Genomic DNA, 12795 nt, shown 5'->3' with positions numbered 1-12795 from the left:
GCAGTCTGATCAAAATTTATATGCATTTTTCAAATGTGTGGTCACATTGCCTGAGGCGACAATGACAAGTTATGAAAAAACAGATGATGGGAATCTTTGCAGGGACTTACAATAAGGAGTTTGTCAGCTGGCCAAGTTTCTAGATGTGTGTGTATATATGTCAGGAAAATGTCTATCATTTAAATTTTTCATAAAATAATATATACATACATTAAGCTACTATTTTAGAATAACCTGAAAAAACACATATACAGTAATAAATTCATAAATACTTTTTTACTGCACTGCCAGAGTTTTTCACTTGATCCAAGTATAAATGTTAAAAACAAGCAAATCTGCCAATGTAGTAAAACAAGTAAATCTTTTTTAATATCTCATGCAGTGTTTTGCTTTTAGAATAGCAAAGGATAAGTATTGGAAATCAGTACAATACTAAAATTACTTTCGGAGTTCTTTATTGTAAATTTCAACCTGTCAAAGTTATAACAAGTCACTCTAACAAATTTCAGCAAAACGGTTACATTAGCCAGCTAGATATTGACACCTTTATGACTTTGCAATAACAATATTCAGTACAAATTTTTTTGCAACGCATATAAAGACATATGCATGATCAGAGAATGAAAAACATAGTGACAATGCAGCACTGGCTCAATGGTGCAAGTGACAGTCCCACCAACTAGCCCAAATACTTTTCTGGCCCAAGGCTGCCATACTCTGCCTATTCAGATGCCGGTGAGATAATCGGTGCGGTCTTGAAACTTTTGTTTTCATTTTAGTTTTTTAATAAGCAAAAAAAGATGTGAATGTGAGAGAAATTACATTGCCATCATAAACACGTGAGCCAATGCGGTTTATGACATTGTAGTCAGCAAAACTTTGTTTTGCACCTTGCCTTATTTTTTTATTAGCCACTGTTGAAAACCCTCAGTCCTGTAGAAAAACATGAATGACGTGAATGTGCTGAGAAAAGGGGAACTCCAAGATAAGTTAGAGAACTTAAAGTATTAATCATGAATAGGATATGGCATAGGTGAAAGACATGGTGGTCAGTGAGTCATCATGTGATCTGGAATGGTTGTTTTCACTGTGGCTCTTTTTTAAACCAAACAAAGCAAATTTTTTGAGTGTATGACATATATTAATGTGCAAGTCTGCAGTTGGTAGATGTTTTAGATCATGCGTGTGATTCACACCATACTGATGGTGGAAACACCAGATTTAAAAAAGTAATTTTTAGAAAACAAACCAATTATGAGCACAGATGGTATCTCTTGGGTCCTCTCCTAAAGCCAGTGTTCTCCATTACACATTTTTGTGTTCCGTAATTGAAAACATCAGAGAAAAACCCTCTTTTTATTGGTCTCATAATGAGCAAAATATCCATTTATTGTTTCATTGTCCAGTTAAGAACAAAAACAAGTGTGCATTGCTTTTTTTTTTTTTTTGCAGAATTTGCACTTTTGTATTCATTTTGGCAGTGATCGTGGCTGCAGTGAATTGCTAGTTCAAGAAAGGTCGTTTCAGCTATGAATCATATGAATCAGCCATTACTAATATGAAGGCATTAATGGAGAAGCTGAAGTTGCATGTACTGAATGTGTTGGTGATGCTCCTTTTCTCGGCTCAGTATAGATGCCCTTGCGCTAACCGGGAAAACTCATTCTGCTAAATTAAAATGTCAAAGAAACACACATACAGACTTTAGTTCTCCTCACCCATTTGGCTCTCATTTTCCAAATGAGTCAAATTTCTACAACTGAAAATTTTAGAAAGAAAAGAGCATGTGTTGTGGTGGGTGTGTTCTGATTGACCTGGTGTTCACAGTCTCTAGTCATCAGGTAGTGAGTTATCATCTTTTTCGTTTCCTGTTGGGTCTTACTTTGAACTTCCTGTGTGAAGTGTATGCATGGCTTTGACATCTAGAAACTGAGACTTGTTGCTATGAGACAGTAGTGAGGCCTTTCACAGGGTTGTTCATCTTTAAATAAACGGAGCCTGTCTGAAACCAGTAGCTGTGTCTTTACAGGACTGCGAACTGGAGCCTGCTGTCTCTGACTTGACCACAAAGCCTAACCACCGCCCGTGCAGGATGACGCTGCCTCGTACTCCAACAACAATTAACTCCACTAAGCAGTGCATGAAAAAGGCAAAAAAGAGCTCAAGGAGCAAAATGGGCTTTATTTTCATAGATTGTGTTACAAAACAATCGCAAAAGTTGATGGAAAAGTCACAATGGCTTGTTCTGTAGAGGAAACCTCAAATGGTCCGTAGGCTATGCGAACATTTATTGTGCGTGCATCTCAAATAATGGGTCATTTAATTTGTGAATATCTTTTACATCCTTAAAAATTCATTTGTTGTCAAAATTTTGTGGATGACTAAGTAACATCAATTACAGTCATGCCAAGAAGAAAAAAAAAAACTTAATACTTTGCACTGACATATTCCTTTTTTCATGTGTATATATAGCTAGCCGTGCATTATCTCTTACATATATATCACATCACCAAGGTTGCACTTATTTGATGATAAGAATACAATAAAATAATTTTCATCAGCTATTACTCCGGTCTTCACATTATCCTTCAGAAATCATTCTAATATGCTGATTTGATGCTCAAGAAACATTTATTATTATTATCAATGTTGAAAATAGTTGTGCTGCGTAATATTTTTGTGAAAACCATGATCCATTTTTTCAGGTTTTAAAAGTTTAAAAGAACAGCATTTTTTTAAATACATTTTTTGTTACATTATAAATGTCTTTATTGTCACTTTTGATCAATTGTATGCATACTTGGTGAATAAAAATATTAATTAACTTTTTTTTTAAATCTTACTGTGACCTTAAACTTCTGAACAGTAGTGTATTTATTTTACTTTTTTGGATTTATTAATTTTTTTTTTATATGAATATTTATTTTTATATATTTATTTATTTAAAAAGCCAGTAGGTTTCAGGTACTTCAGAGGCATGATTTGCTGCTTGTTAGTCTGTGTCAGGTACTATATTAGCCAGATATTAAAAGTGACAGACAAACTCTCATTTGAATTTCATGTGGTCTTCTTGAAAGAGCCCGTTTTTACTCTGTATTTTCCCTTGATGGGTATGGAAATGGCATCAGCGGATTCACTTCCTGCTTCCTCCTCTAACTTTGTCATACAGACTGCTTTAGTAACAGGCCACAAACTTTCGGACCTGTTTTGCGTGTCTTCACTATTTACCATTTCTGTTTTGATTGGGAGTCCGCATAGGGTGGCATCACCTACCAAACACAGATTCTAACATCCAGGACACTCAAAGGACGAAGGAGTTTGCACTACCACAGTATATTTACAGGGAGATGAGTTCATCGTTTCCCTGTAATTGTTTGGAAACCGGAGTAGCCATGCTGTCCACTTTGTGGTTTTGGTTACATTTCAGGGAAGGCCTTTGTGAAGAATTTGCACAGTTCTGTTTGTGTTTAGGTGTGTGTGTATAGTCAGCGTGCGAAAGGGCGTGTGAGATTTAGAAATGTGTTGTGTATATGTGCTTTATGTGACGAATGGGCGAGAGCAAATGCTGTCATCAGCTCCGAGCGACTTCACCAGTCGACTCACGTGCAAAGGCTGTGCCCTTCTGACCATTAGCTGATGACTAAACTCTCACGTTGGAAATCCACCGTACTTTCCCACTCACACCCTGCCTTATGTTACTGTCCATCTGACCAACAGCAGCGTTCTCACCGACGCAGGTCAGTCATGCTCATCTCTGACCTACATTGTTCTCTCTGTACCTCTGTTGAACTTAGTTGGCATATAGGCACTGTTCTAACTTCTAATAGATGCAAGCTGTCAGCTGCCAGTAGAAAACTGCCCATGAATTTATGGCCTAACTGCGTCCGAGGCATGCTTGTGTTTATTTTATTTTGCATAGCTGCGAATCGTTAACTCACTGTGGCAAAAGATTTATGTCATGATAATTGCTTCATATGTAATTCTTGTCAAGCAATCCATTGGTTAAGTGTGTGTACAAACATGTGTACTGACAAATGAATTTGCTTAATCTTAAAAATATCCAAACATCCTTTAAGTAAAATTATGAATGATAGTAAGACTTAAGAATATAGACTGCACTTCAAACGTTTTATGGCCAGTAAGATTTTTTTAAATGTTTTTGAAAGAAGCCTTATGCTTAAGCTAAAGCTGCATTTATTTAATCAAACATACAGTAAAATTGATAAAAAATCAAATTGTGAAATATTATTACAATTTAAAAGAGCTGTTATATTCTTAAAATATATATTTTTTTTTTATGTAGACCTTTTATTTATTTATTTAATTGGTGACTAATACCAGAGAGACCCTGATTTGTTGTTACTATAGTCAGATTGTTTTGTTAGCACTATAAAAGCAACAACGTACAATGCTCTTTGCACAAAATGTTTTTGAAAGAAGCCTTATGCTTAAGCTAAAGCTGCATTTATTTAATCAAACATACAGTAAAATTGATAAAAAATCAAATTGTGAAATATTATTACAATTTAAAAGAGCTGTTATATTCTTAAAATATATATATATTTTTTTATGTAGACCTTTTATTTATTTATTTAATTGGTGACTAATACCAGAGAGACCCTGATTTGTTGTTACTATAGTCAGATTGTTTTGTTAGCACTATAAAAGCAACAACGTACAATGCTCTTTGCACATGATTTTACACTGAGAATTTTCCCTAAATTGTAAATAAAAGATCCGGTGAGTAAAAGTTGACCTTTCACAGCAATTATTGAGCATTTAGAAAATGGTCACTCATCATCTGATGGAGGTGAGCCTCACCTCTAACGTTTTTATTTGAAAGAATGAGGAATTAAATGGATAAAGAAGGGTGTGGGTAATACCAGAGCACCTTCATTATATGTCCCTGCAGACAGTCTCTAATGACAGATAAAGGCATCTGGAGCAGAAGGTAGAACTTCATTTTAGCACGTCACCAGGCTGGAAAGTCCAGTAGAGCAAGTCTTTCAATTAACTAAGCCAACACAGCAAAGGCAACGCCCAGAAGAGTGCCCAAGTGCTCATTGATTTTGTAGCATTATGCGAATAGAACAATTTATTTATGAGGAAATAAATGCTCTTTTTGCTCACAAAGAATGTCTGAATGTATCAGGTGCTTCAAGTGTCTCCCGTCTGTCTGTAATTCGTTTAGTTTCATTTTCTTGTGCTGATAGGATGCATTACTAGCAGAACTGAAACTTAAAATTCCAAAGAGGTAGAACTAATTTGTGTAAGCAGATATAGTTACTTTATAGTCCTTTATCTAATCACAGTTTCTGCTTTTATGCATGTAATGAAGTTTTAAGCATCAGCTTTATCAGCTATTTGCTTTAGTTATGATAGCACAAAAGCAAGGACACCACTAAAGTTGAGTTTCGCTTCTGATATCACATGTGACATTTGTCTAAGGATGGCCACATGCTCTGAATACTGATAAGGCCTTAGATTGATCATCTTAGATTGACACTTCAGGAAAAATTGAAAAGCCACTGAAGCTTCCTAACAGAACTGGGTGACTCTTGATTTCTCTTTTCACATACTTTTTTGTGCATACTTGTACCATGAAAACTTGGCACCCAGCCCTGTTGCACTGTGTGCTAAGATCATTTGGGGTAATGCTGATGGGCTGCATGCTTCATCTTCAGTACCGAAAGAAGGGATTGCCCGCTGCACGCTCGGCCTACACTTTTCCCCCTCTTTAATCAGGCATTACGTAGTGCCATAGTGTGGTCTGTGGTTTCAGCTCAGATTTTAAGTCATAACTATTTTGTGGAAATAAAACACCCGGATTTGCCAGTGCTAAATATATCTGGAAATAACCAAGACTGGCTGAAAATAGAGTGGCTAGGGTATCATTATCATTAATAAAAAATAAATCTGTCATCCGATAACATCTGAAAACAGGCAGCATTTTAGGGGTTCCAGTGACTTGCAGTGGTGTGATTGCAGTGTGAGCAGTGCTTCTGAATGAGCTGTCAGGTATTTTCAGCACTTATGCTGGGTGTTACTTTTAAGAGCTCTCTGGTTCTACTTTTAGCTGATGCCCTTGCAAGTCTTTTTTTCTCATTCCCTCAACACATGCTTTATTACAATATCTTGGCACTGTATCTACAATGTATTTATCTTTACAAATGCCAGTATACGAAATTTAATTCAAAAATGAAAATTGTCATTTACTCACCTCCATATTGTAACAAACTTTTATTTTGAAGCAGAACATTTGACACAGAAAGAGAAATAATAAAAATATCAGTCGCTGTTTTCTGTGCGGTTACAGTGAAAGTGGATGAATGTTTTCAATCTTTAATTGATTCAAGTTTTTATATCTTTGTGTCAAACAGACTTTACTGATAATCTGCCCCTCTAGTGGGCTGTTAACCAGATCATTTTGAGTTATTGAGTTAAACTTGAGAGTCAGATCAGTCTGATTCATGAACAAATCATTCACTCAATTTTGTGAACTGATTTGATTACAAAGCACACCAGAAAACCACTTTTTTCTTTCTTTTTTTAAAAAAGTGGTTCAAGACACAAAAGCGATTTTCCATGCACTGTGTTAGGGGCATTTCTTTTTTTTTACCTGCATATACAGCACCTTTTTTGATATATTTCCCTTACTTTAGATGTTTCATGCACTTGAACACTTTTTAAAAACCTGTAGGAAAGCCACTTTTGTGTTTACATGACCACATAAGACTTCTCTGGCAGAAACCCAGATGTGCTAAAGTGCTTTCTCTTAATCCTTGAAACTGTGCAAGGAAAACATTGTTCACTTTTACATGATGCATGTAAAATAAACCCTTCAATAAACCATTTTCCTAAGTGGAGAGTAAACTTTATCAGTGAGTTGAACTCGAGAATTGGTGTGACTCATAAACAATTCCTTTAGACAGGTGTTGTGAACTTAAAGCAACCATTTCTTAGAAAAGATCTTCAATTCAATTATGACTCATGAACTCAAGATTGAGGTCAATTTCTTTGCTAAATAATGACCCAAATTTTGGTCTGTTCCACACACAAAGCTGTCATATAGCTTCAGATGACCCGTAATATATTGTTATAGCTGCGGATCATAATAGACCTTGAGCATGTGACATTTTATTGGACAATGCAACAAATAGGATGGTGTCACGCTTCTGTTTTCAATAAATGATAAATCAAAGTCATGCATTCAGTGAATAATTTATACAGCTACTCCACATTTTTTTGCCCTTTTAAACATTTGAAAGCTTCTCCTTTAGTGTTCCCATGAAAGTCGGTCAATTCATATGGGTTTGGTACAACATGAGAGTGAGTAAATGATGACTAGAAGCAGCATTTCTGACATCTTTGGGTGTTTATCCGTCTTTTGTGCTTTGAATAACAGGATTAACAAGTCCTCTTCTCTGAAATTCAAATCTGTAGTGGTTGCCATGGCATCTTGATGACCAGTCAACAAACATAGTAGCCAATTTAACCATTCCCCTGTTCTCTCTCTCTCTCTTTTTGTTGTGGAAAGTTCCAACCACCCTTTTCTCCACCCTTCTCTAATGGCACCCTTGAGAAGATGGACACCCATAAAGGTCTTCCATGAGGTCAGTTATCTTCAGAATCAAGACACTGCAGAATGAGAGAGAAGTTAGAATCTCTGGTCACACTGGATCTCAAGTCATTATGGGATGTCCCCGCTGTCACATTTAAGTCAAACGTGAACTTCTGATGTTCACCACCTACTTCATAAGACTGCTCTTTGTTTTGAGGGCTGGATCATTAATGACTCGCCATTAGAAAATCATGTAGGACTGTCTCTGTATTTAGATACAGTATGGTTGTAGGTCAGACAGAAATGTCAACTAACATCTGATGCGCTACCAGTACTATGTTGAATTCAAATCTGTAGTGGTTGCCATGGCATCTTGATGACCAGTCAACAAACATAGTAGCCAATTTAACCATTCCCATTTTCTCTCTCTCTCTTTTTGTTGTGGAAAGTTCCAACCACCCTTTTCTCCACCCTTCTCTAATGGCACCCTTGAGAAGATGGACACCCATAAAGGTCTTCCATGAGGTCAGTTATCTTCAGAATCAAGACACTGCAGAATGAGAGAGAAGTTAGAATCTCTGGTCACACTGGATCTCAAGTCATTATGGGATGTCCCCGCTGTCACATTTAAGTCAAACGTGAACTTCTGATGTTCACCACCTACTTCATAAGGGCTGGATCATTAATGACTCGCCATTAGAAAATCATGTAGGACTGTCTCTGTATTTAGATACAGTATGGCTGTAGGTCAGACAGAAATGTCAACTAACATCTGATGCGCTACCAGTACTATGTTGTTAAAATAATCTGGTAAAGTCCCGATACCCCAATCAGATCTTGAGTTTTGTGGATTTTAGTCCATGTCTATAAGCTTTAAAAATATATATCTTTTAGCTATCTGCACATTTAAAATGTACAGTTCTTTTTTGGCAAAAACTGATTAATTTTGCATTTCAAATTTTTGTCCAGTCAAATGCTGTCTATAATAAGACTATCCTGTCCTCATACCAGCTGCTTCTGATTAGAAATGGGAAGCAGCAAATCATAGTTTGCGGCCATGGCATAAACTAAAGTCTGTTGGCTAAAAGGGATGAGTTAATGTAATAAGGCATTGCAATAGTGAAAAAGTAAATTCAAGGATAGGATTAAATATAATTGTACTTCATTCAACATTGAAAAGAATTGCAAAAAATTATGCATTCCAGAATACAGCCCAATCCACAGTAATCATATTTTACCCAGTGCTTATGTGTGTGCTGTACATTTTTACATTTTACTGTTATGCCATTACTTTAGCAACATGCTAACGACCAACTGTCCAAGTGCAACAGCCAGTTTCTTGAAGTGAAAATCCCATTGATTGACTGATTTTGAGAGATAATTTACAAACCTTTAAAGATTATGTGGTTGTTAATCCATGGTATATGCTTTGGTTCAATCATCAGCCCACATCATTTCAACTTGTTTTTTTAAATAATCATTTTCAGCAGCCGAATTGCCTGTGCTACATTACCCATGACTCTGTAGAGAAATCCCCAATTAAAGAATCTTGCCAAAAGAACACTTTAGTGCCCGCTCACTCCCATGAAGTACTGCGAATGGTGTGGAGTCAACTACTAAAATATTTGTATGCAAATATGCATATTTTGCAATTAAATCTTAATATCAACCGTTTTACATTTCTCCATTTTTTTTTTTGCAAGGCTTTCCCTCATTAAAACTGTTAAGTACACAGTCTTTTTTTTCCAGCTTTTTGAATACTTTTTTGTTTCATATCAAAGTTTGCAATTTTGTGATTCACCTCCAAGCTGGTTGATTTTGTTTATGGCTTAGAACTCTTAAATATATATATATTTTAAATTCCAATGGGGGGAAAAAATGAATGGGGAAAATACTTCTGGAACCAAGGCTGTTAAAAAGTGGCACTCTATTGGAATCAATTTCTAATTAGAATTTGTATTCCATGTGGTGTGTGAAGTTGTTACTTATTTAGAGCATTCCAAAATGTTGCCTATGTAGACTGCGAGGCCGTTCACTAGATTTAGTAACAGAGCTTATATTTTTCAGTGATGAAGCAGCAGATAAAGGCCCAGTACTTGTATGGTTTACCTCACAAAATTTGGCTGTGCACAGAGACTTGCCCCCATTTGCCCCGCACCGCTCACAAGAACAGTAATCTTATCTGGGCCTCTGGTCTCCTGTGGTCTGCTTGCACGCAGAGCGAGCCTGTTTCTGCTAAATGCACTTCCCCTAGTTTGGGGAAAAATCTGACTCCTCCAGTCAGCGTTGCATGACTCCTAGGTTTACTGTCTGTTATTTGCTTGGTTTAATGCAGGTGTGTGCTCCAAGTGTAATCATAAAATAATTTAGAGTCTCCTCTCTGTCTGCAACCTTGGCCCAGATGGAAGAGTGTCATGATAATAACAGCCAGCAAATATTTTGTCAGTTGTAAACTGGAATCATTAGGACGATACGCAGCTTTTCTGTTAATGGGTGCTATCCCCATTTTTAAATATGATAGGGAAAACCTTTTGTTTCTTTGGGCTGTAGTGGCGGTGAAACATTCCGGATTGATCCACAAAGATTTATTATTAATAATTCTGTTGAATGAAAGCATGTGCAGGACACATGTAGAATCCCACAACTGTAGCTGTAGATTACTCTGTGTAAAGTGCAAAATGTGCATCTGCAGTGGAACATGTACCATAAAAAGATGTGCTTACACTCTGCAAACAAACAAACTCAGGAGCCTTCAGATGCATTTACCAGCCAAGGACAGAAAGGCTCAAAAAGCTTTATTTTACATCCAACCCACGTTCTGCATCAAAGTATATTTAAAGGGAATCAAAGGGTATTTGCACAGGAATCACAATGTAATACCGTTGATCATTTTCTTGCACGTCTACCAAAAAAACAAGACATGCTGATTAACAGCAACAGCTGAAGGTTGCTCTAATGTGGTAATTCATTTCCACAATGAAATCTGCAGAGCCCTACGCTGTTCCTAAAAAATTTAATTCATTTTGTAATCGGAGTGTGACTTCCAGAATTGAAATAAAACTGAATCATAAAAGGTTACTGGCCCACATGTTTTTAATAATAATAATAATTGTATTACTTTATTTAGAGTTAGCAAACTATGCTGGGTCTGTCTGCCTAACCCCTTTGTGTCATGTGCATGAGTATGGCCTAATTCAGGTTTTATCACTTGCACATGCTGTCAGTGAACTGGCACAAGGCCAGTGTTTTACACATCTATATGCCATTAATGTGCTAGTCTAATGATAAGGATTTTATGGCTAACATCCTGGTTCTTTGCCCAGTTTCTGTTCCAGTTACCACGTCAGCATAATAAAATTCGCTGAGATCTAATCTCTGTCACGTATAATAGATCTGAGCAAGCACTTGTGTTTGCAAATGATCTCTTCAGAGAGACGTTTTTTTGAAGCTGGCATTCTTTATAAGTATACTGAAAGAAATTAAATGCTTTTATACGAATACTGTTTTACAATATTATCAGTCTGACATGAGTCAAATAGATCCCATATCAGTACAAGCACATCAGATGTGATTGGGTAACAGTTTATTTTACAGTGTTCATGTTACATGTATTACAAAGGGCTGTCCATTTAAGGTGTAATGCCAAGCTCATGGTGTGAGGTGCTAAAAACGGTGAGACCTGACCCATTAACCACCGTCTGTGTTGTATTAGGATTGCTAAAGTGTAATAGACGTATTGTGTCAAGTCAGGTCTGTCTGCATCACAACTTTTTTTGTTTTATTTTGTGTTTTCCTGGTGACTGAGGTGTAATGTAGCTAGCTATATAAATTACACTGAAAGTACAGCATATGGTAGTTTTAGGGGGCGTCCCACGGCAAACAGATTTGAAGAAGTCAAAGGTTTGTTCTGAAGCGTGGTGAAAGCATAAGGAGGAAGGAACAGTGGAATCAAAAAGTACTACCTGAGGCTGTGTACCTACAGTAAATAACTTTACTGGCTCAGTGACAGTGACGCGCTGCACCATGCAAACCATAATTATGCTTTTAAAATGACAGAAAAAAAACAACAGGACCAAGTAATAAGAGTAGAGCCATATTTTTAAATCTAACGGCAACAATTTTATACCTAATATGATACCAGTATTGAAAATGACAGCCACTGAAAAAAAAAAGAATTACAAAGAATTAGTATTTGTACAAAGTATCTGGACATATTAAGCCAGATTATATATCAGTGATGGCCAATGTCATTGGTTCTTGGTGGTTTTGTTACCAAAAGTGACAAATATTCTTTGAATGGCGACTTATAGTCAGTCTGGTTATAAGTAATGGGCACTTTTATGATGCTTTTATGGAACTTGGTGTCATTTCTGGAGCTTGACAGCCCCATCACCATTTTTTATTTATTATACGAAAAAGAGCAGCATGAACATCCTGCTTAACATCTCCTTTTTGTGACTGAATTTTTATTTTTGGGTGAATTAACACGCTTAATTAAATTATTAAAGCCTTTTAGACTCATTCTGGTCTCAGGATCTGCACCAGATGCTAGGAAATTTTCTTTAGAGAAAAGGGAGACAAATAGCAAAATGAAACACCCCCTCCCTGCCATTTTACTCAGTTTTTCCCTCTCTTCTTTGTTTTTCTCTCTCTGCTTGTATCTCTCTTCACGTGAGGTTCCAGTCAGCCTGCTGCAATGCCGCTTAATTGAATTAGTGGGAGTTTATAAGCTGCTCTTGAGCCCACTGAAAGAGACCCTCCATAAACAGGAACACTGCTCTTTCATCTGATGCTTTTTTGGAATATTCTTGTCCCCCATATCGCCCCGGGCTTTGGCCGGACCCTCAGCACAAAGTCTGCTGCCTGTCTCTAATTTAGCTCTTCAAAAACCAGGGAAAAAGCCAAGAGCAGGCAGAGTCAGCTGTATGGGGAACGCAAATTCATCTGTTCGACTCAACACAATCCAGATATCAAAAGGAGACAAGGCTTTGGTTTTGACGGTTTGGTACGGAGAGCTCTGCAGCGTGTTTGGCACCAAAGGGCCGCATCCCTGCTGACACAGAGAAAACTGTGGACATAAAATCAAAGCAGCCAAACAGACCCTCTTATGTTGTGTTTTGAAATGTTGTGTGATTTATTTTTCTTTGTAAGCAAGGCCTCTTTACTCCCCTCTTGTCTTTCACCCCATCTACATCGCTTCAGTTATGTTTGTTTGCTTAGCACCCTCCCCTTGA

This window comes from Sinocyclocheilus grahami, unplaced genomic scaffold (genome assembly GCF_001515645.1).
Source record: "Sinocyclocheilus grahami isolate Dianchi unplaced genomic scaffold, SAMN03320097.WGS_v1.1 scaffold484.1, whole genome shotgun sequence".
Classification (NCBI taxonomy): Eukaryota; Metazoa; Chordata; class Actinopteri; order Cypriniformes; family Cyprinidae; genus Sinocyclocheilus; species Sinocyclocheilus grahami.
This window is presented reverse-complemented; position numbering follows the sequence as displayed.